General features: G+C 36.0%; 1 non-coding gene across 1 annotated transcript; it reads left to right on the top strand.

Annotated features, from left to right (window-relative positions):
- Positions 1 to 22,745: 22,745 nt before the first annotated feature.
- LOC142449751 (U1 spliceosomal RNA) lies at positions 22,746 to 22,909 on the top strand. The gene has a single exon (XR_012784862.1). It is a non-coding gene; the product is annotated as a U1 spliceosomal RNA (small nuclear RNA).
- Positions 22,910 to 24,436: the final 1,527 nt, after the last annotated feature.

Below are 24,436 nucleotides of genomic sequence, written 5' to 3'. Positions count from 1 at the left end.
AATTAGAAGAAAATTTGGCTTAATAATTGGGACAAAGGTTTGTGGACAGAATGAAGTGAGGATCTTATTCAGGTAAGGGAAGTGAGGAATGTGTCTAGATAAGACAGTTGTCTTAGATTGATCAGCAGGAATTTCTTGAAACAACAAAACATTTATTTGTTACAGTTTCATTTTCCTGAACAGTGATTTTCTGTTTGAGAACATTAAACTACATGGCTCCAAACTAAAACCATAGGGAGGGGAAAAAAAGCAAACCCATTTCTGATGAGTTGAATTGGGTTAGAATTGCCCAGTAGAATTTTCAAGACTATTCATTGTGGAAATAGATGGTCATGACCCTCTCCAATGAAACAGCTGTAGTTCAAACTACAAACCTTTTGCTTAGCAGCTAAGAGCTCAGCCAGTGTATCCCCGGGGCTCCTTCATGTTAACTTAAATGACTTCAATGAATAATCCCAGTAGCTATGCCACATCGATGCAAATGATCACAATTCTGTCTTGCTAGTGCCCTTTAAATTTAGGGAGGTATTCTAAAAAAATTAACTTTTTTTCAGGAGATTGAATTTTGAAGAACCTACGAGATACTACATCTCAATGTGGAATACTCTATTTTTCTTCTCTAGGATTTGATTCAGAACAAACATTCATAGTATTATTGATTGGCATGATCTCTAGATAGCACACTCAGGTATGGTGTCCTATTATTGATGAGGTTTCATTATTCCTCAGATATATTTATTGTACATGTTCTTTTTAATAACTTTATCTGACTTGGGAAACTTTGACCAGGATGTGAATATTCTGTGCCCCCAAATACTTCATCAATATTTTTAGTACTATTGATTATTACCTCTGGAGTTACTAGTATTATTACCATGATGGGTGAGAATATGTAGCTTCTATGTTTGATAATTGTTAGTTGATATTTTTCTGTGAAGAACTTTCCTTTCTTCTCCCATATCCCCTCTCCTCCTCTTAATAGTAGTGTAAGCATTGATTTTTTTTTTCTTATTTCAATATGTGATCACATTATATTGGTGCTCCCTTGACTAGTAAGAGCTCTTCAAGCTGACTCCTTATACTTTTTGGCATGTCCCTGTAATTTTTGAATAGTCTTTTATTCAATCCAGCTTCTGTTTATTGTGATTTAAAAAAGATTATCTTAAGGGTAAATTTCAAAAGTGGAACCATTAGGCTAAAGGGGAAGCATATGCAATTTTTCTTATAGTGACACCTTCTCAGTATATTCTCTGACATATCCCAAGGCATCTCATCTAGTTTTCATTTCTACCAGTAATACATGTAAGTGCTATCTCTCATGATCTGCAGAAAGTCTTCTTTCAAGCTTTGTTTTTGGCAATCTAGTAAGTAAAATATGGAACTTCAGTGTAGTTCATCACCAATGAAGTCATACAACTTTTCACATGTCTAAAGAAACATATTTGTGTGCTCCCTTTTCTCTTGTAAATTCCACATCCATACCTTTTGTCCTTATTGTTATTCAACTTCAGTAATTTTCTTTTGTAATTTATAATTCTCTTTCAACATTAAAGTACAATAATCCTTATATTGCAGATGATTCCCTCTTCTGTTTCATTTGCTCTCTTTAGCTCAGGATAGGTATCCGTGGAATTTAGGATCTTAAATACATAGGCAGCTAAAATCAATCCCATTACTATTAGTCATCCTACAAAATCACAAAACTCTTGGTAAATTCTCACTTTACAAAGACAAATACCCCCCCCCCCCAAATTGTATCCTAATTAAGACTGATGAAATAAAAGGCAAGGGAATTTTCCATGTGTTTAGGGGAATGTGGTCATCGGCAAGTGTGCTCCCTCAGCCTTGAGGATGACTCCATGATCGTGTGGTGACAGATGAATTGCCAAGATTCATTTTCCCTTACATTTGTATTTAATATTCAAAACTATAGTGGACTATTTAATCAGTGAGGTGAAGTTAGGATGAAGATGATGTAGCCATGGTTGGTTACTTGTATGAGAAAGAAGAGAAAAGCAATCATCAAAGAAAGAGAGACAACACTGAAAATACTAATAAATGAAGTGGACAAGCACAGAAAAGAAGGATGCAAAGTCTAAAACCTAAAGGAAAAACTATAAAGATTGAGATGGAAAGAGATGCAAATATTAATCTTAGATTTCCAGGGATAGTTTATCATTAACTTTGATTGCAGAAACTTCTTGACTTTCCTATTTTTCTATTTTACTTTAATTTAAATTAATTTTGATGGGTTCTGCTCACAACGATCCAACAATATTGGCTCTAGAAATATCTTCCTGTTACAGTTTCCATGGCATGATTACATCAGAACCAATCTCAAAGTTGATCGAATTCTTCATCCATAGTACTAGGTTTTCCTTGTTTCTGAGGGATCTAAGAACATGACATCTACCTTACCCGTATGTTCATGTCTAATATGTCCTTTTTAAAGCCCAGAAATAATGAGTTTAGGACACACCCTACAATGGTATCTTTTCATTAATATATTGATCTTAATAGGTAGTCTCCAATTGCTTATGACTCATGTGATGCTGTGTACAATAGAAAAAAACACAACTTGGTCTTGTGCCATCCTCATAAACGTGAATACATTGGAGCCTGTTGTCGTAGTTACTGTTTCAGATGGTCTTGCTGAGGTTCTTTTTGTTTTTGACTGATGCTTTATACCACCATAATGCTTTTATCCAGCAAGGTTACACTCATGAATAAAAGGGTTGCATTCTAACATATAATCTGGGAGCAACAATTCAATCAAAAGTACCAAATTATGTAGTAATTGGAAACTAGTTAAATTCTAGGGTGCCTTGCAATGTTTTGCTAAAAAAAAGTGTAAATAATCTTCCCCCTTATTTCTCTAAAGTCGAACTCTTTTTATAATGATACTCTTTTAAGAAAAATTGTCTTAAATTTTTTTAATTAAAAATTTTAAATGTTTAAATCATTTTATTGGGAGCTCTTACAGATATCATGACATTCCATAGTTCAATCACATCAAGCGTTATTGTACAATTGCTACCATAGTTAATTTCAAAACATTATCTTTCTTCTTAAACTCCTCAATATGAACTCTCCTTTACCCATCCCTTCCCTCCCCCTCCCCCCCCTTGTTTACTTATTTATTTATTTGCCACATCTTTCACCATCCAATGTGTCCATTAATGAACAATGCTGTTCACTCCCCCCCAGAGTGAGGTTAAATTTAATTAACATTTTTAATTTTTGAAAGAATTCTAATCTGTTGAGAATCATAAAATATATCCATATTTCTATAGTCTTATATACCAGCTATTTTGACTTGTTAGTGTCTTGCAGCTTTTGATAAACATATCAGGTAGAAGTCCAATTTTCTAAAGATAATTTTAAAGCAAATAATTTACTATATCCATTTTTATAAATAATTAGCTAATTTCTTGATATAGTGCCTTAAAGCACTAAATTAATATTTGCTGCATTTGAATTTGGTGCTATGAAACTATGATTTTAATTTTTAAGTATTTGTATGATCAAATTACAGTGTGGGTCATTTATATCTTTGTTATTCTCTCACCAGACATTTAATTTACAACAATATAGCCAGACTTGAAGTAACCTCTACCATGAATAAGCACTCTATTTTCTTGATTTTTTTAATATATGTGTTAAAAGTAACATTATTGACATTTAAGATTCTTGTGACTTTTAAATTAAAAATTATGGTGTTTTTTGTATTTCTATGAGATGAATTTAGATTTATTTGACTGGGAATAGATTGTGGTATTCTTTATATTTTAATAGTTATGTATTTTGTTAATATTTTAGAAAAGTGTCTTCTGTGTTAGCTCTCATGCCTTTTCTTATCTTGAGTCTTTTTTCAGAAGCAAGATTTTGTTTAAAACTAATAGAAATCAGTACTTTTCCTATTCTATTTAAAATATCGCTATTTGTCAACACTACATAGGATTAAGAATCACAGCATGTCAAGTGGGAATATTTAAAATACAGTGAAAATCAATCTAAATAGTATTTTTGGGACTATCAGTATCCTTTCATGTGATTTACATTGTAATTCAAGATTAGTTGAGCATAAGGTAAAGACTCTTAAAGTATTAACCTAATCTTATTATACAAGACTCTTGAGACACTCTTTCCAATTCAAAAAATAAATAAATACTAAGACCCCTGAATATATGCTGCAGCAAACACACAGTATTCCTTCCTCAAATAATAAAACAATAAAGCAATTGCATCTATTATTTCCTTTCCTGGAAATATTTAAATTCCCAGGATTTTTATCAATTATTGGCTTATGCTTTTCTTCTTTTGTATAGTTTATTTATTTGTTTTGTTTACTTGCCACATTTATTTTAATATAGGTAAAAATAGAAACACTGGTGCAAAAAATATACCATTTGCATCTGTGTTAGAATGGAGCGACTAGAGAAACAAATTCAGAGACACTCATATATGTATGAGTTTTATATCATAGCCCAGTGCAGACCAAGTCTATAAGTTTGATATTAGCCCATAAGTCTGATACTAGTCCATAGACACATGCAAGGATACAGAATGCTGGAAGATCACAGGTTGGTGGGTATAAAGTCTTATTGATCCAGTGGTGGTAGAAGCATCACAGGGCTGGTGCAGGTCTCAGCACGACTCCATGTGGCCGGTCAAGAGGACAGTGAAGCAGAGAGAGAGATTGAGAGAGAGACAGAGAGAGAGACCCACCTCCAGGGATAAAGAGGAAGTTCCCAGGATCTTCATGAGTAGACCATGCCCACAAGGAGGCATCATCAGGGTGTGACCAGATTGGCTAGACTCCACCCGTACATTTATTTATCAAGTTGATATGAAATTCTGTAGCAACCACAGCATCCTTTACATAAATGTATCAGTTGTTTGTACTATGAACCATTTCCTTTTCCTTCATTGTTACTTTTTTCCTTTTTTTGTCATTAGCAAGGGGTTTCTAAAAGTTTGTAGGAAAATTACATTATCTCTCATTTCCATATTTGCACAGATTTTTGCCCCCAATATATATGTGTGTTTATGAGTATATATGTATTTCATTTTGAATTAAAAAATATTAGTTCATTTTGAACTAAATTCATAATGAATATCAAATATCGTGTCCTGGTGCACTTAAGAATCTCAGCATGTATTTTCTAAACTAGGAAAATTCTCTTACATAATCACAGTACATTTATAAAAACTTTTAAATGCCTTGAGACTCATAAAACATAATCAATTTTAAAAATCAATTCAACCATTTATTTATTAATACTAGACTAGCAACTATTAATAATAAGCACTAATAATTAGCATTTAATTGCGCTCTTGAGAATTTATTTGTTCCTTAAGAGTTAAGTTGGTATAGCTCAGTCATTTATAGAGGGCATTTTTTTTTCCAAAAAGTTTAATCATGCAGGCTTTGCAGTCTGTCAAATTTATGGTTGGATTATAACTTTTTCAACAACTATCTGTACTTACTTATAGGGGTTGAATATGGTAACATAGCCAAATCAATTGGTACAGTGTCTGGCACATCAAAAAAAATTTGATCAAAGTGTAAACACATTATGGTATTTGTTCAGTAGAGAATGTAATGAAAAAAATCCTGAAAAACTTGTTTAATGACATTAAGTAAATAATAACATAAATATTCCAAGGAAGAATAAAATGATTGGATTTGCCTCTTTGTTTGAAGAATTTACATTTAGTTATTTTTACCATCTCTCATTTTTTGTTGACTAGTGTTTGTGTTTATTTTCCCTAGTAAAATATCTCAAAATCTGTTTTATGATTTTGCGATCTCCTTTTGTAGTCCAAATTATTGCTGAGTGAATTTCTTCCTGATGGCATAGTAGATCTTAAAACAGCATTTGTTCATAATTTGGTTGTTCAGAAGACTGATGGTGTGCTTAAGTGCACAGGCATCAGAACTGTCTCAAATTAGATAAAGAAAACTTTATCAATGTATCTTTGTGGACAATAGGTGTAACTGATTGAACAAATCTAGGGAACTAGGGATTCAACTGGAGGAGGAAACAGAAAGAGGGGAAACATGCCATTGTTAGACAATGGCTAGACAGAAAAGATTGGTGTCATGAATTACCTTGACTGAAGCTGTATAGGTGCCTGACAATCTCCGTATCCCAGGAAGCTTGCTTATTTTGGTGATGCCATGTCCTAGGGGGTACGAGCTTGTAACCATGTGTCAGTGTGCTCTGGTTCTTCCCTCCCTTCTGTACTCCACAGAAGCTACAATATTCATGCAACTCTCATTTTTCTATCAATTTCATTTATAAAATTAACAGTTATAGACATCTTGACATACCATAATTCACATACCACATAGTAGTTTAAGCATGTTGAAAAGTTGTGCAATAATCACATAAATCGATTTTAAAACATTTTCTTCTTTCTTGTACTCATTGGTATTAGATCCTCCTCTTCTCTTAACCCCAAGAAACTATTAATCCCACTATAGTTTTTAATAGATTTACCTATCTTTAATTTCATATAAATAAAAACATAAAACAACAAAAAAAGACTCAATAACTGTAACAAAATAAAACAGAAAAACTTGAGTTGGAAAGTATGTACTTAACTTTCTGAGGAGTTGCCAACGGTTTCCAATAAATAGTTTTACATAAACAACATCAATGGAAAAGGTTTCCAAATTTCCACATTTTTGCCAACAATTGTTGTTATTGTCTGTTTTCTTTATTAATAGTAGTGAAGTGATAGTTCCCCCTCAGCCCACATCATACAATTTAATAGTTTAGTCATTTAAAAAAAGTTTGGGAAATCATCACCTTAATCAATTTCAGAATATTTCGCATCATGCTCATTCTTGTTAGCTTCCTGTTTCCCCCCATCCCCCCTGCCATGTCCCTGCCCAGCTACTTTCTCTATGGATTTACCTAAACTGGATCTCTTATGCAAAAAAATCACACAAAACAAAACACTATCATACATATAATACAACAAATAAATAAAATAAAAATACACTAACAACGATTGGGCAAAACAAAGAAAAACCTCACTCAATTAATGAGAAAGCAGAAATCATTAAAAACTGAAACAACTTTAAATGAGTCAAAAGGGAGATCAAATGACAAGGCATTGTGTTTTAGCCTGACTGCAGATCCATAGTTGACTCCCCAGCGCTCTCTGTCTGTGAGCAGGGCTACTGACCTCCCTCGGCTGTGGTCAGAGGCGATTCCCCGAGACTTAGTCCATGTGAGGACCCTGCAAATGGATTTGGGGCACCCAGTGTTATTCATAGTCTTCTGCAAACTGAATGTTCACAATTTAGCGTTCAGATTTGGGCTTTATTATTTGCAATCCCAGTATCACACAAAAGCTGGTGTGATTCCTCCTTGCGGACCCAGTTGATGCCTCACTTAGATGACGGTTTGAAGATGCGTTTGTAAGGTCCCAGACATGATTCTTTGTGACAGCTGGGCCCCATCTTGTTTCTTCCCCACACTTTGCTCTCACATCCTTCACTTCAGGGATTTGTTTCATGAGGGCAAACATCAAGCAGTGCCAGGCCTCAGGCAAGTTACCTGTCTGTTGTAGGTTTTAAATACTTTGCTAGAAGACTTGATGAGTAAACATTAATCATGTACATTTTTGATAGATAGCTGCATTTTTTAAAGTATGAGCTTATTAGCATGAACCTTCTTGACTATTTTCAAGCTTTGTTGTTTAGAAGGCAATTTTTAAGAAGTTTAAGCCAAACTTGTAAACTGAAGCAGTATTCAGTGGGTTCTGTTGTCTCTAAGCTGATATTATTATCCATCATAATGTCTCACTTTCTCTATTTCTAAACCATGTCCATCTTTTAGTGATCAGAGTATTATTAGAATATGTTACAATAGCACTTGTGTTGAGGCCAGTGGGTGGAAGCATAAAGGATGAATCAATTTGTCTGCAGGACAGGAACCACTGACAAATGAAAACACTGGTGTGGATCTTCAGAATGAAGGGGTGGAGTCTAGTCTGTCAATCGGATCATCGACAATGAGGCCTCTCTGTGGGCACAGCTTTCTCCTGAGAATTCTGGGAAATCTGATATTTCTTCCTTGGAGGATGGAGAGACTGCTCACTTCCTTGGAGATGCTCTACTGACAAGGCTGACTTCCTGTGAGACATCCTTGAGGAGAAGCCACATGAATCTACCTAATGCAGCCCTGAGTGCTGGAGAAGCCACATGGAGACCCCTGCCAGCTCTGAGATGCTTAAATTACCATTGGATCCAGAGACTTTCTACCCACTGGCCTGTGATCATCCTGCACTTGGCGTCATTGCATGTGATTTGTGAGTCTGAAGAGGACTTTGTAGATTGGTATTAGACATATGGGCTAATATCTAACTTATGGACTTGATCTGGACTGGGCTGGGATGTTTCCTCAATACTCAAGTGCTCTTGTATATAAACCTCTTTCTTTTCTGTGGACCTGTTTCTTTAGTCTACCCAGACTAACACAGGTTTATTCCTAAATATTTCATCTTTTGTGTGACTATTGCAAATGGTATTGCTGTCTTGATCTTTTTTTTATTTTCAAGTCTCTTCGCTGGTGTGATAGGAATCCAATTGACTTCCACTTGTTAACTTTATACCCTGCTACTTTACCAAATTATTGATTTTTCCCCAACAGTCTTTATAAGGAGTCCTCGGTGTTCTCCGTATCTGTAAATAGCAAGAATTTCATTTCTTCATTGCCCAATTGTATTCCCTTGATTTCTTTCTGTTGTCTACTGGTTCTGCCCAAGACTTCCAGCATTATGTGAATAAGAGTGGTAATAAGTGACAATTTTCTAGTTACCGTTTTCATGGGAAATGCTTTCAGTTTTTCCCCATTGAGAATGATATTGGCCATATTGCTTCTGAATATGGATATTGCTATTTTGAGGAATTTCCCTTTTATTTCCAGTTTCTTAGTGTTATTTTTGGAATTCAGTGTTTGACTTGTGTAATGCTTTGTTTTAGCTCTATTGATATGATCATGTTGTTCCTATGTTTGTCTTATTTATGTGATGAATTACATTGATAGTTTTTCAAATTTGAACCATCACTGGTATGAATTTCATTTGGTCAAACTGAGTTATTTTTGAATGCTTTGTTGGATTCTCTTGGATAATTTTGTTGACAATTTTTGCATTATGAAGGATTTTGTTCTATTGTTTTCTTTCTTTGTGACGTCTTCGTCAGGTTTTGGAATCAAGGTTATGCTTGCTTCGAAGAGGGAGTATGGGGATTGGCTGTCACTTTCTAGATCCTTGAATTGTCCATTTAGCATTGGTGATAGCTCTTTCTGGAAAACTTGGTAGAACTCACCTGGGAACCCATATGGTCCTGGGCTTTTCTTGGTTAGAAATTTCCTGATGACCTACTTTGTTTCTTCTTTTTTTATGGGTCTGTTGAGGTTTTCCACATCTATCTGCATTAACTTTTTTAGATGGTGTATTTCTAGGTGTTTTCCTATTTCTTCCAGATTATCAAACTTGTTGGAGTATGGTCTTTCATAGTAATGTGCTATTATACTGTTTATTGTATTTGAATCTATCATGATGTCGCTCATTTCATAACAAATTCTAGATATATGAATCTTCTGTTTCTTTTCCTTTCTGAAGTTTCAGCAGTTTAGCAATGTTATCCTTTCAAAAAACAAACTTCTTGTCTTCTTGACTTTTCTGTTTTCCCATTTGTTTATTTCTGCTTTAATTTTATAATTTCTTCTTCTATTGTTGGAGGGTTTTTTGTTGCTATTATTCTAGTTGTTGGAAGTATTATGTTAATGTGTTGCTTTTCATTTATTCTCTTTTTCATGTATTCATTGATTTCTGTAAATTGCCTGCTCATAATGGATTTTTCTGTGTTCCAAGGTATTGGTACATTTTGTTTCATTCTTGGTTTCAAGAAATTTTTTACTTTCATCCCTTCTTGATCTATGAACTATAATTTTTAAGTATTATGTTGTTTAGTCTCCATGTGCTTTTCTCTATGTTCCTGTTCTTTCTACTGTTTATTTCTATTTTTATAGCATTGTGATCTGAGACAATGGTTGTGGGATCTCCCGCTTTTGCATTTGTTGAGGCTTGTTTGTGGCTTGACATGTGGTCTGTTGTAGAGTCGGTACTATGTGCACTAAAGAAGAACGTATACTGCACTCTTGTTGGGTGTAATGCTCTCAATATGTCTAGGAGGTTGATTGTGTTGTTTAGCTCTTCTGTTTATTGAGTTCATTTCCTGATGATCTGTCTTTCCTTAAGAGTGTTGTGTTGAAGTCTCCTACTATTATTTTCACACTGTTATTTCTGTTATTTTAAAAATTACTATTATTCTGTGAGAGTCTGATTGATGTTTCAATTTCTGTATGAATTTGATTGTATTTTGGGAGTCTTTCACTGAGTGTGTATATTTTTATTAAGGTGATATGGTTCTAGTGTATTGCTCCTTCAATCACTATTTGTGTCCCTTCTATCTCTCAACATGTTATTGATTTTGAAATCTGTTTTTTCAGATATTAGTTATTGCTACTCATGCCTGCTTATGTTTGCCATTGGCTTGTCAGATATTTCACGATTCTCTCATTTTTATTCTATTTCTGGCGTTGAGTTTAAGATGAGTCTCTTGTTTTCTAATACAGTCTGCTACTGTCTTCTTTTTGATTGATGTGCTTAACCCATTGACTCTCAGTGTCATTCTTGGTATATGTAGGTTTGTTTCTGTCATTTTGTTGTGCTTGTTTGCTCCTTACTCCCCTTTCTGTGGTTTGATTGGTGTCTTTGTTTCTCCTCTATTTCTGTGTTGCTTTTACCACTGCTTTCATTGCATAGGTTTATGGGATTGTTCTGCTGTACATTGCCCTCAGGTTTGTCTCCTGTTGTTTTTGATTCTCTGCCCATTGTGATCCAGTGGATTTTTTTGGTAATGCTGGTCTTGTTGTACAATTTCATATAGATTTCTTTGCCAGGAATTGCATTTATTTCTCATTCGTAGGTATGGGATACTTTTCTTGAATATTGGAATCTTGTTTGACAGTTTTTTTTAATTTTAGAATTTTACATGTATCACCCCATTGTTTCCTTCTCTGCATAGCTGCCAGAGATTAGTTTTAGGTTAACCTTAACATTTTTTCTTTGTAGGTGACTGTTCTTTCTTCTTCAGTTTCCCTCCAAATTCTGTGCTTTTCCCCGAAACTGCAAAGTTTAATTATGATATGCCGTGATGTTTTTCTCTTATAATCTATCCTCTTTGAAGTTATCTCAGCTTATTGAATAGTTATCTTCCCTTTCTTTGTGATATTGAGGACATTTCCTTCCATGATTTCTTGGACTCTTTTCTCTGTAGATATTATATCTCTTCTTGTTCTAGGGCCACAAGGGGACATAGGCTATTTCTCTTAAAATGATCTCACATTATTTTGGGATTTCTTCATATTCCTTTGCTTTATTTGTTGATTATTTCTCTCATCAACCATAGTCACTGTGATTGTCTTTGAACTCACTGATTTGATTTTCCTCTTCTTAGATTCTATTTCTCAGCTCTTCTCCTATGTTGTCTAATTTTATTACCTCAGTGCTTATCTTCTGATTCCTTGTGGCTTAAGGAATTTTGTTTCTTACTTTCTTTTGACATTCTTGTAAGTGTTCCACACATCTCTTGAAGGAACATAAATATAATTCTTCCAAATCCTGTTTCTGATAGTTCCAGGGCTGCTCTTCCTCACCATCATGATACAACTATTAGTGGTGTGTCAACTTCTGGGCCATGTAGAGTCAGCTGGCTTTGTCTATTGATGTGGGAGAGGTCTAGTAGGAGCTAAAATATATATGGTGTTGAATCTCGAAAAGGATAGAGAGATGGATTATTGGGGAAAGTAGAGGAGGTGCAAAAGAAGGGAGTCAAATAAAATAAAAGCAAGGATAGTATTCAGATGTAGTTGTTTAGTGTGACATGCAGTTTTGTAAAAATAATTGGAAAATATATTTTAAGAAAGGTAACCAGAAGTAATAGGTTTCATGGAAATATATTTCATGAAGAAAAAGTTAGAGAGCAGAAAGAGATAATTAGCTACTGTGTAGAGAAGAGGAGGGGGAAAGAGACAGATGACTTGGGTGTGTCTTGAATGTGAGTCGAAGTTCTGTTGCTATGGCAGCATGGATATGGGTGTGTCGTTGCACTCAGAGGGGGAAAATAAGTTCTTGTATGGTGTGTGTGTGTGCTGAAATCTGCAGTCTTGACTATTTTTGCATGTTGGGAATGCATATTCTCAGGAGGGTAGGGTCACAATGCAAAAGGACACCAGAAGAGGATGTGGGAGACAACTAGGAAGAAAAAAAAACTAATAACAGTATCAAAAGAAAACACAGAAACTGAAGAAAACACAGAAACTGAAGAAAATACATAAAGTTAAAAAAAGGGCGGTATTTCTTGCTCCTTTGGCATTCTTATTGTATTTGTGCATGTGTCATTTAGGGTGTGTGGAAGTGGGCGGGCACTGGAGAAAAATGCAGGGAAGAACAAGGAAAGGGAGAAAATGGCAAAAAGCGTAGTTTTGCTACTGAGAATGTCTGTACTACACCGCTCATACAGTCTGCCCTCCACACAGGGATCCCACAGGTCACCAAGGTAAGGTCTGGTCTGGTTGGGTTGCCTCAGGGGCCAGGGAAAATTGGCTGTACCATGCAGGAACAGGACTTACAGAAGAGTGGGGCTCACTGGTCAATGGTAAAGAAGAGTCTCTCAGTGGTTTCCCTGTTTTCTTTAAGAAGCTTGGGACTTCTTAGATCTTAAGTCTTCTTCTTGCTGACAGGAAGTGCAGGATAGGCCTCCTAGTACAACTTCTCCAATAGCTGGTGAGGACATCTTCTAATGCTTATTATTAAGCTTTCATATCTCCTACCAGTATCACCTTTTAAAATTAATTATCTTACTGTCTTTTGGTCGTGGGAAAAATTAGTGTGCATGTAACATGTTGAAATTACACGTAGATGAAAAAAATGTATGAACTATTAGTCCATCTTCTAATAGAATTTATAAACCATTTTTGTTACAATATTTTTACAATGAGCCCACTCATTGTAGTTTACATATTTGGAGCTGTCTTTTCTTGTGAATTGAGCTTTGACATTAAGAGATTTTGAGAGTTAAAGTGTTTTGAAACAAATTGGAGGTTACGTTAAAAGTGCCCTTATAGTGGGGAGACAGGTATCAGATACATTCTTTTGAATTTACTTAAAAGTTAGAAACCTAGTTTTGCTAACGAAATAATTTTCTCTTACAATAATTTCTTTTAAAAAGTTGTAATTGTTTCAAGTTTTACTACTGATTGTAGTCATTTGTGTGATTGTATCTATGATTGATGTACTTTAACGTTTCAATTGTCTGGTAATTTTCTATGATTATATTCTTTATGGTACAATTGTGTTGTAATAGCCTGATTATATCACTATTAAGATTTTACATAACTTTCTCTCAGGACACATTTCAAGAATAGAAGCTTTATTTCCCAGAGTAAAAAGCTCCTGTGTGAAGCAAATCAGTTCAAATGACTTGGTGGATTGTTATTTCATGAAACCAACAGGCTGAATGATTTTCTGAAGAAGACTATGCTATCAATAGAAATTATTATAAAAATTAATATTACTAAAATTCTTAGATTCCAAACTTGAAGTTGAAGTTGTGTGGTGTCCTTCTCCCCTAAGCACCACCCTTGCTGACACTGAGTTACTGTGAACTCTAATCTTTTTTTAAAACCACCACCACCAACAACAACAACAAAAAAAGCCTGAGAAGTTTGCAGACTATTATGGGAAAATTTAACAAAGAGTAGTATTAAGAAGAATAAGAGAAAAAGAAGGATTAGTCAGATAGATGGCACAGAGAGATGAAAGTGCTACTCTCAAGTATCCAGTGCAAGTGGTACTGGGGACATCAAATGTAGCACAGCAAAGCCAGATTTAGTTAAGTTGTTAGAAGTCAGATGAAAATATAACTAGGAACTGATGGGAGATGAAGGAAAGTATATAAAATGGAAAGAATATTTTTATCTTCCATCTTGGGCTAGGTTCTCTAAAGAAGCAAAAGCATTAAAAGCTAAAAAATCATTTTATTTGGGACTCATACAACTCTTATCACGATCCATACATACATCAATTGTGTAAAGCACATTTGTATATACGTTGCCCTCATCTTTCTCTAAACATTTGTTAGAACTTTTATATGTTTTTATGCAGAGAGAACTGTCTCAAGGAAATGGTCCACACCACAGTGGAGGCTATCAAGTTCCCAAGTTCATGGGTCAGATTTCAGCTTAGAGGTTTCTCCTGACTCATCCTAGCTGAGAAGCTCAACTTGGTGAAGTCAGGGAGCAGGTTTCTAGCTGCAGTGATGAGTGAATTCCTGGTTGGCAGGTAAGATAGCAGACTCTGAATATCAACAGGGAATAGAACAGGCGCTGACTCAAGTTTACAGATCTGGAGAACAGGTGATGTGTCAGTGTCAGGAGCCAGATCCAACAGAAAGCAAGGGAGCTTTGCCATAGTGCCCACAGCTATTGGAAGCAGGCCACACACCCGAGGACATTCCCTTTCGGTCCATTATCTACTCAGTAGAACCCACCATGGAGGTTATTACAGTACATTAACTCTCACGACGGGGAATTACTGTGGCACATCTGCCAAAACCCTGATAATATTGACCCAGCTAAGTTGACACATGACCTTAAACATATTACCTGTAGAAGCAATGTGAGGAAAAAGGAAAAGACAGGATAGTAAATAGAAAGAAAACGGTGGAAGGTTTAAGATCTTTTTTCTTTGTTTATAGTGGAGAGATTTTTATACACTGAAGGCAAGAAAGAAAAGGAAATGAATGAAAGGTCTGGAGAAAAAGTGTCCTGGATACTGTCTGCAGTTTTATTGAAATGAACAATTATTTTGAACAATAAAAAGGGCATCACTTTCACTGAGGTGAAAGTAAATGGTAGGATGGTATATAAAGACAGATTAATTTGTTGGTGGAGGGTGAAATAGAGTGATTTACCGGTAGCTGATTTCTATATTCACTATAGTTGAAAAGACAGATTTTCCAAGGGAAGACATGGAAGAGTGCTTGGAATAGGGATGGAAAAGAAAATTCAGTGGGAAAAAATAGCCCTGCTATTGGGGCAGGGCTGATGAAATCCTCAAATGTGAATACATGGAAGAACTGTTGAGTGAGTTTGGACAGAGGTTTATTTTGATACACATGTACATTTTCCCCAACAGTGCTATATGAAAACAAACAAAGAAACAGAGAAAATAAACCATTGGCATGATATCCTGTTAGTCGTTTACAGATCTGATGTAGTAGAAGGACAAGAAAGCAAAGGGTTATAGGGTGTGGCTAAACTGATAGACCAACCTATTGGATTGAAACAAGGACAGAAATGCAACCAGTAAGAAAGTGATTAAGATTAAATGAAAATTTCAATGCTGGGGTCTTAGTGAAACTAAATTATAAAGCATAAAAAGTAAATATACTTAAAGGTTATTAATTTTTAAATAGGAGAATGAGATTTTGGATTCATAGATTCATATTTAGAGATGACAAGAGCATTGGAAACTTTAAGATCCACACATCATTTATTTTATTTGAATTAGTCTACTTATTCTTCTGAATATTCAAAAATGTTCTGTGATATATGATTAATTTACTTTAATATGTGTTTCCAAACAGTGTCTCCCTATCTCCATATTCTCGACTAACATACCTCCAGGAGTGATACACAACCTCTATTTAGAATCACTAATATATATATATATATATATATATATATATATATATATATATATATATATATATATATATGTCATCAAGGAAAGCTGGTACTGGCAACATGAAGAAAGAGCCCTGGTGCCTTCGTGGGCTACCCACTGAGTGTCTAATCACAGGTCAGTGGTTCAAACCCAGTAGCTACTCAAAAGGAGAACGATGAGATTGTCTCTTCTTGTAAAGATTTCAAGTTTCAGAAACTCAAAAATGGTAGTTCTACCCTGTCTGAGACAGTCACCATGAGTCAGAATTGACTCAATGGTACTGATCCGAGCCACACAAAATATTGGTGACTTAATACAATTTCATTTTACAGGAGAAGTAAATTTTGTATTTTAATTACTATTAACCAGGGGATATTGTCAACGTATAGAAAAACTGATCAATGGAACAGAATTCAGAAACAGCTTGACACAAACTGCTATGCTATTAATTTGGGGGCCTGATAATTCTGATGCTGGGTATCATTAAATGCATGCTGCATCTTTTCAAGAAGAGCTGATGATGAAATTAAAGGTCTTTTCCCTAATTTACTATTAATTTTAAGTCTAATCTCCAAGGAGATTTCAGAAGACCTTGTACACTAAGGAAAAGGATTTATTTCCTGAAGGTTTCTTCTGAAGAATTGTTAAAATGTGATAAAATACTCAGAATTCATTAATAACCTGGTAACATTATCATGAAATATACTGCTACCATGTTACTTTTGCTAAATTAATGGCACCTAAGTTAAGTTTCTTTGATTTATTGCAAGAATTGTAAGGGATCCTAATTTTAAAATGAGCAGATGTACATTTTGGTTGTTAAAAAGAAGAAGCATTTAAGTTTAGCAGGCCTTCTATCTTATGATTCATGAAAATAGCTTCTAATTTAAGATTTATAAAAATAGCGTCAGCAAAAGCACAAAATAAAACGCAATGTATAATTACACTCTCTCCAGCATGTTTACATTCCTGTTTGCATTGTCTTGCTTTTGAAAACAATCTGGGCACCGAGTTTTAAAGTGTTAGGCTGTTAGGCAAGAATTAAAAAAAAAAAAAGTAAAAAAACAAAAATAATTGTCTTAGCATCTGTTTCTTTTTCAATGAACTTCCAAGTTTCTTACATCATTTGTAAATCATAACTAGCATGAGGTCATTGGAATTCATCACTGCTTATTGAAATGCATATGTTCTTTAAACTACATTATTGTCTAATAGCTATTTTAACAACGATTTTAACAGATTATTGTCTTAACTTGGATATGGAAAGGAAGAAATGCTTGGTCTCTAGATATCACACAATTCCAGTGAGTTAATTCCATGTATATCAGAGTAGAACTGTGTTTTTGAGGTAGTTTGTAAGGTCTTTTTTCCAAAGTACCTCAGGGTGGGTGCGCTCAGACCTCTGAATTTCCAACTAGCAGGCAAGCCCATGGACCATTTGCCTCACCCAAAGATTCCTGCAATCTTGCTCATCATTAAAATGCATTTAGCGCATTTTCTCAGGCATTATCTCTCCCATTTGCATAGACTTTTCACTGATACATGAAAAGCCTGATATACTTTTTCACTTTCCTGTGAGAGTAAACTTTGCTTCCACAGCTATATATTTTAAGTTCTCTGCATATGAGAAGTTGATTCTTCCACTTCCCTTCAGTATAATGCCGGAAATAGAGTGAGTGCTGTGTAAATATTTGCCGGATGATTCTCAATGGCTTTCAGGAATGGAAAAATCTTTTTGTAACAGAAGTATTACTAAAAATTATGTGTAACTTAAAAACATTTGCCAAGAGATCCAATGCAGTAATTATAGCAGGATTAGCTATGTAGTATAGCTAAATCTGTAAGAAATGTATCTAAGAAAATCTACTCACTAGGATCATGAGCTGATGAACTCTGGAGTTACTCAGATGGCACAGTTGCTGCATGCTCTGCTGCTATGGAAAGGTTGGTTGCTGGAATGGCCCCCAGCCACTCCGCAGGCAAAGACTGTGGCAGTTGGCTTTCCTAAAGATTTATCACCCTAGAAACCTTATGATACAACTCTACTTTATTCTATAAAGTGTTATTAAATCAGAATTGACTCCACAACAATGAGTTTTCCTGTTTGTGGCTGGTTGGTTATTGCTTCCTCAAAGTTGAACCATCAGGACCTCAGAGAGGACCTGAATGGACCTGCATTATTGGTACGTACATACACCAACTTTTTAATCTGAGATATTTTGCAATTGAGAGAATTAAATACAATCTTCTTATAGTAACTTCTGTTGTCAAAAGTAATGAAAAATAAAATGTCGATGCTTAGGAATTTCTATATATAATCCAAATATATGCATAGGAATAAAAATGACTTGGGAAAGCGAGAACAAATATTGTGAGTGGAAAACAGATACAGCAGCTCTTTTTTTTCTTTCTTAAACCTTTCCAAAAAATTGAATGAAATGTTTGGATTAGATATAGAACTTGGTGAGAATCAACAGATTATCAATACAATCTCTTCATCATTTCTCTTCTTAGCTTTTATTGCATTTCCTACCTCTTCTAAGAAAACTATTTAAAAGAAAATGTTGCTGGTCTGAATTCCCTTTGTTAATTTCACCTGAAGATACTTGATTTAATTTCTGAGACTACAGTAGTGATTCCTAAAGTCCAGAAACATTTTGGGTCAGGTTTCCAGTAAAGTGTTGCTCCATACTGTGCCTGAGTAAGCAAATGGGGAAGGTGGAGGGAGACATCACAGCAGGCTTTTTCCTGGAAGCAGCTAGAACCCAGGACTCATCTGAAAGGACTTTAATCATGAAAGGTAACTCGGGCTGAGCTTGGATAGAAACTAGATTAGTTGATCAGTGGAAAACATTTGAAAGAAGCAGTAATTTTAGAAATCCTTGGATCATGGTGATGAAGGGGTATTGCATCTCTAGAAGATCTGATCTCCGCTTGGACTTTATCGCATTTAGTAATCTCACTATGTGCTGCCTCTTTGCAGTTGTTGTTTTTCCTCAAGGAAATTTCTTTGTCACTTCTATCAGAGTATGATCTTTCTTTGTGATAAGACACAATCTGGATACATTTACTATACATTCAAAGATCGTAGCAAGATTTTATGTCTAAATTACACACCCAAAGAGCTGTTCGGGGTGGGGGCTGTTTAGTTACTAGTACATCTGACAAAGGAAAAAGAATGAAATTTTAAGGGATCAAGATTAAAATGGAGATGTAAAGTTCCCTGTTTTCTTGTCCTTTATTAATGTCTATTATCTCCAAACCAATAGCAAGTAGAGTCTTCTTTGTCCATTGCTACAGTCTTTTTTATCTCGATTAACTTTTTCTTTGTGGTAGATATATAATCATTTGTCAATTTTGAGGATTAAGAGTGAAGGGGTGGAGTCTACTCTGTCAATTGAGTCATAGCCAATAAGGCTTCTGTGTGGGCATAGCCTTCCCCTAAGGATTCTGGGAATGCTGGTATTTTTTCCTTGGATGTGGGAGACTCTTTGCTCACACCCTGGGAGACATAGCAGCTTACAAGAAACATGGACCCACCCTGATGCAGCCCTGGGTGCTGGAGAAGTCATGCAGAGACCCCTGACGGCACTGAGATGTTTCCAATGCCACTGGCCTGTGATCTTTTACATTTGGCATCATTGCATGGGTTTTATGAGACTGAAGAGGACTTTATAGTTTGGTATCGGACATATGAGTCAATATCAGACTATGGACTTCATCTGGACTGGGCTGAGATGTTTTATCAATGTTCTATTGCTCTTGTATATAAATTTCTTTCTTATATGTGTCGCCATGAATTTGTTTCTCTAGTCTACCCAGACTAACACATTCTTCTTTGTAAAATCTGGAAAATATTTGTCTTATAGAATTCCATATTATTCTTGATAAACCCTTTAGAACATGCCCATGTGTGGTAAGCCTTTGACTTAAGGAATGCTATGTTTTCCCAAAGGATAAGGACCTATGGAACAATAGGAAAATTTCATTTAAATATAATTCCCCAGTAATATAACCTCCTCCCTTTTGTGCAAAACTATGGAGTTCAGTTTCCATGGTTACTAGATCTTTGTTCTGTGTGTTTCTGCATTGAGCTGGAGGAGAGATCAACAAGCCTAGAGCGTCATGATAATGAGGCCGAGGCTGAGAAGAGTGCTTTCATTGATTGTCATGCAGCAGTTTAGAACACACACAATTTTAAGGTTACCATTATATTAAAAAAATAGCATAGAGTTTTATTTCCTCTCCCCTCAACACTGCTTACCTTTACAGTAATGTCACAGGAATAGGGACAAGAAGAAAAGAAAGACACAGAAGTGTACATAAAGCTTGTGTGTGTGCACGCACACCGGATGCACAAGTTGAATAGATTATAAAATTCATTTCCACTGAGTATGTTTGAAGTTTTAGTGACCCTTCAGGGCAGAGTGAAAAGGTGCCAAGGCAAGAGTTTACGGGAGCGTATCATCATGTCTTTTTCCAGGGGAACAATTGTGGGACTCAAACCATTGACTTTTCACTTAGAAGTGGAGCATTTTAACCACTATGAAACCAAAGTTTCTTTTGCAAAAGAATCATAAATTGACATATTGCTCCAACATGTGGAGTACTTTCAGCATTGTATTCAAATTTGTATGTGTTCATAGTGTGTATTCAGTGTTTATTAGCATATACACAACATATGTGTGAGGGTACTTCAAAAGTTCATGGAAAACTTCCACTATCCCTTAATTCTGTTTTTACATAAAATTTTTGAAGCCCCTTATATGTTTGAAGAGAAAAATTCAAATTTATGGTGGCTGATGGGGTATCTTGAGCAAAGATTAAAAGAAAGAAGAAGAAATCTTTCAAGCACCTCTAATACATTTTATTCTGTGTGCCTTCTAATTTTTCTTCTGAAGAGGTAATATAATGTGGATTTGAAATGGTGTTTCTAAAACCACATTCTACTTTAAAAAATTATAGTTTCCTACTCTCTTTGATTTTTATGTACAATTACAATCTTTGATATACCTTTAGTTTAAGATGACATCAGAAAATCAGAAGCATTTATTTTCAAATTGCCTCCAAATGAATGATTTTTACACAGAAGAAAGGACTGAGAAAGGTGATGGTGGAAATTTGTGATAATAGCGTTGTCACCAAGGTGACCGGGCTGCAGTGGGTTTCTGAGATTGTGAATTTGTATGGGAGCGAGGCAGCCGACCTTCCTCTCCCAGAGTGGCTGCTTGGATTGAACCGCCAACTTTGCGCCAGTGTTTAGGCAAAGTGCCATCAGGGCTCAGTGACCTAAGGGTGACCCTTTTCAAGAAATTCAGGTACTGACTTTATCACCGAATGGACAGGAGAACCATCTGGTATTCTTCCACCATTATCTTCTGACTGTTCTGGGAGATTCCATGTCTATGAGAAAATTGAGAAACTGTTCATTGCTTCCAAGGTGTACTTTTTGAATCAGGAAGAGTGTAATTCTTCCCTTCCCATAAATTCTCCACAAGATCTCTTTAAAGTGTTGAAAAGCCAAGATGTTACTCTTAGGACGAAGTTGCACCTGACTCAAGCCATGGAATTCACTATTATATATAACTTTATATTGAACAGATTTTAACTATATCTCAGAGTCCTGATGGAACAATAAGCAAGCTATGAGCTGCTAGCCAAAAAGGGTAGCCGTTTGAACCTACATGCTGCTCCTCTGGTAGAAAGGACCTGGTATAATATATATATATAGATCTCGAGATATATATATCACTGCCATTGAGTCAATTATGACTCAAAGATACCCTATATGCAAAAGTAGAACATGTTTGTTGTTGAGACTATATCTTTATGGGAGTAGAAAGCCTCATCTTTCTTTGGCAAAGCAGCTGGTAGGTTAAAACTTCTGATTTTGTGGTTATCAGGCACCTCAGAATCCACTACTTCAAAAACCTTGTGGGAACAGTTCTATCCGCCCCATAGAGTTGCTATGGAAGCAATCCTAGGAAGCAATTCAGTGATTCACAACATAAACTGCATTTCAGTATTAGTTGTTTCCTTGCAACTCTTTACTTTTACCGGTTTTTCTTATGTCTCACCATATTGTCAAATCGTTAGGTGGCACAGAATAATAAATCATTCATGACATCAGTGGGATATGTTTTACAAATTGGGAGATAGATTGTGAGTGACACAATGCAGCTGCTCTCCAGCCATGACCACAAAACAAAAAGTTTATCTCTAAATAGTGTCAAAATAGCAAATAAACACAAGCTGTCTTGGTAAGCCCCAACTCTGAATAATTCCTACAAAGCCTGATGACAAAAAGTTTGAAAGAATTGCTAGCCAAAGGAAAGAAAACACCAAAACAAAGATCCAGAAAACAACACCTCTGAAAATAAGCTATTTATTACAGAAACCAGAAAAATTACTTTAGAAAATTGCTTAGCATTCTCACCACGGAAATGCCTATAGTCTAAACAGAATAAGAGAAGGACAGCATAAAGTAGAAGAGAGAAACTAATTCCTGTCTGAACTGAACCACACGTATCTGTCATTTGTCCTATGGGGTGCAGGGAGCACTGTCTCGGGTATGTCAAATACCATCAAGGTCACCCAGGGTGGACAGGTTTCAGTGGAGATTCCAGAGCAAAATCAACTAGGAAGAGGAATAGTTCACTCACTTCTGAGGGATTAGCCAGGGGAAAATCGTAGAAAAAGCAACGGGACATTTTCTGATACAGTGACCACAAATGAGCCCCTCAAGTTGGGAAATACTGAAAATATGGTCAATAGAGTTGACTTCAACAATGTGGATAGAGCAAAGGTTTTGAGCCTTCATTTGCTAGTAGGGCATGTTTCAGAATAAGAATAATCTACAAATTTCCACTACGAATTGGAATGTAGAATGTACACAGCATGACTCTAGTAAGCCATTAAAAATGAAACAGATACTTACCTGCCAGGGGAGATACCATAATCACGAAGGTGGGTTTCCCAGGGCGAGGCTCACCCATTGCACTCTGGATGTGCTGACCCCTGCGATTTCCCCAAATGTGGGAAACTCGACTGCAGAATTTGTGGTAGTGGGGGACTGCGTTCGTGCTATCACCTGAAAAAATAAAATAAAAATGAAACAGAATGTTAAAACATTTGACTGCATCTAACCTCCTCCGACTTCATAAGCAGGGAGGAGAGAGTCACCACCAGGGATTCAATATGCCTTTACCCTCTTTCTAATCTAACACGAACCATCCTTTCCTTCACACTCACTGCTTCTGAGTTGAGTCAGATGATTCATTGTAATAGCCACATAGAGCTCCCAGGCCATATGCAAAACTATGGGGTTGACTAGGGACAACACATCCACAATTAAATTTTAAAAAGCTCAGGACACAGTTCTTCACGGTAGGAGCCTCTTCTCAGCTGTGTCCTGATAGGCACAGGCAGTCCTTACTCTGGACCTTGGCCTTTCTGTTACCTAGTTTTAAAGTGTTCTCACAGTGCTACTGGGAAATACCCAAAGGCACAGCGCTCTGCTGTATAATGAAGCCCGTTGTTTCTCAGTTTTGGCTTCATAGTACAGTAAACCCATCTCCCCACTTAGGTGTCTGGGGACACTGGACCCTTCTCTGACTTATCTTCTAGCTCTTGGTTTTCCTGCCACTGCTTCACTGGCAGTCCACTAGCACTTGAACATGGTGTCTATTGTCACGGCTTTATGTCCTTGGATTGAAGAAGTTCAGTGCACCTGGATCGTGAGGTTCTTCTTTGATAATTGTAGTGAGATTTCCCTTCCTGCTTCTGGGATGGCTCATTTTTTCCCTAGTAGGATGGCAAAACTGACCGAGGCCCACTTTATATTTCCACGGTTTTATGATCATGCCACCCTGTTAATCACGCACAACAGACTCATATGATCGAATAGCATATCCCCTCCCCTGCTTTCTCTCCTACAGACCCACCAGGAAAAAAGTTGTTTGGTGAGAATTACAAAAATTCTGACAAGAAAAGCCATATAAATCAATTCACTGCACTGTATGGACATATAAAGACATTAGTGAATTGCAATGTGATGGTATTGGCTATTTTGAGCCAGAAAATGAAATAGTGTGCTATGCTGGGAATGATTACTTCCGAAGGAATGCCAAAGTGCAAGGGTCAAGGTGCAGGGGCCTGGAGTGAGCAAATCAAGCGCTCAGAATTTCTCAGGCTGAAGAACTGAAGAAAAAATGTCAAGCCTAGTATTGCAGTGTAGAAGGATGAGAAGGACCATATCGAAAGAAGCCAGAAGATAAACCCAGTGTCACTATGCCAAAAAAGAATTCATCAATGTTCAACCATTTCAAGAGGTAGCATATACTCAAGAGCCAATGGCAATGAAGGAAGAAGTCAGAGCTTTGCTGAAGACATTGGGGGGGGGGGGCATCAGGAATGCTAGGAATAACAATTAAAGGATTTCCACAAATATTACTAAATGCAGCAATACAAGTGCTCACTAGTCTATGCCAAGAAACTTGGAAGACATCTACTTGCCTATATGCTTTTTATGTTTATTCCCATTTTAAATAAATGTATGCCAACAAAATATAGAAGTACTGTATAAATATCATTAATATCACAATCAAATACAGTTTTGTTG

The sequence above is a fragment of the Tenrec ecaudatus genome, chromosome 5 (genome assembly GCF_050624435.1).
Source record: "Tenrec ecaudatus isolate mTenEca1 chromosome 5, mTenEca1.hap1, whole genome shotgun sequence".
In the NCBI taxonomy this organism is placed as follows: Eukaryota; Metazoa; Chordata; class Mammalia; order Afrosoricida; family Tenrecidae; genus Tenrec; species Tenrec ecaudatus.
This window is presented reverse-complemented; position numbering and strand designations above follow the sequence as displayed.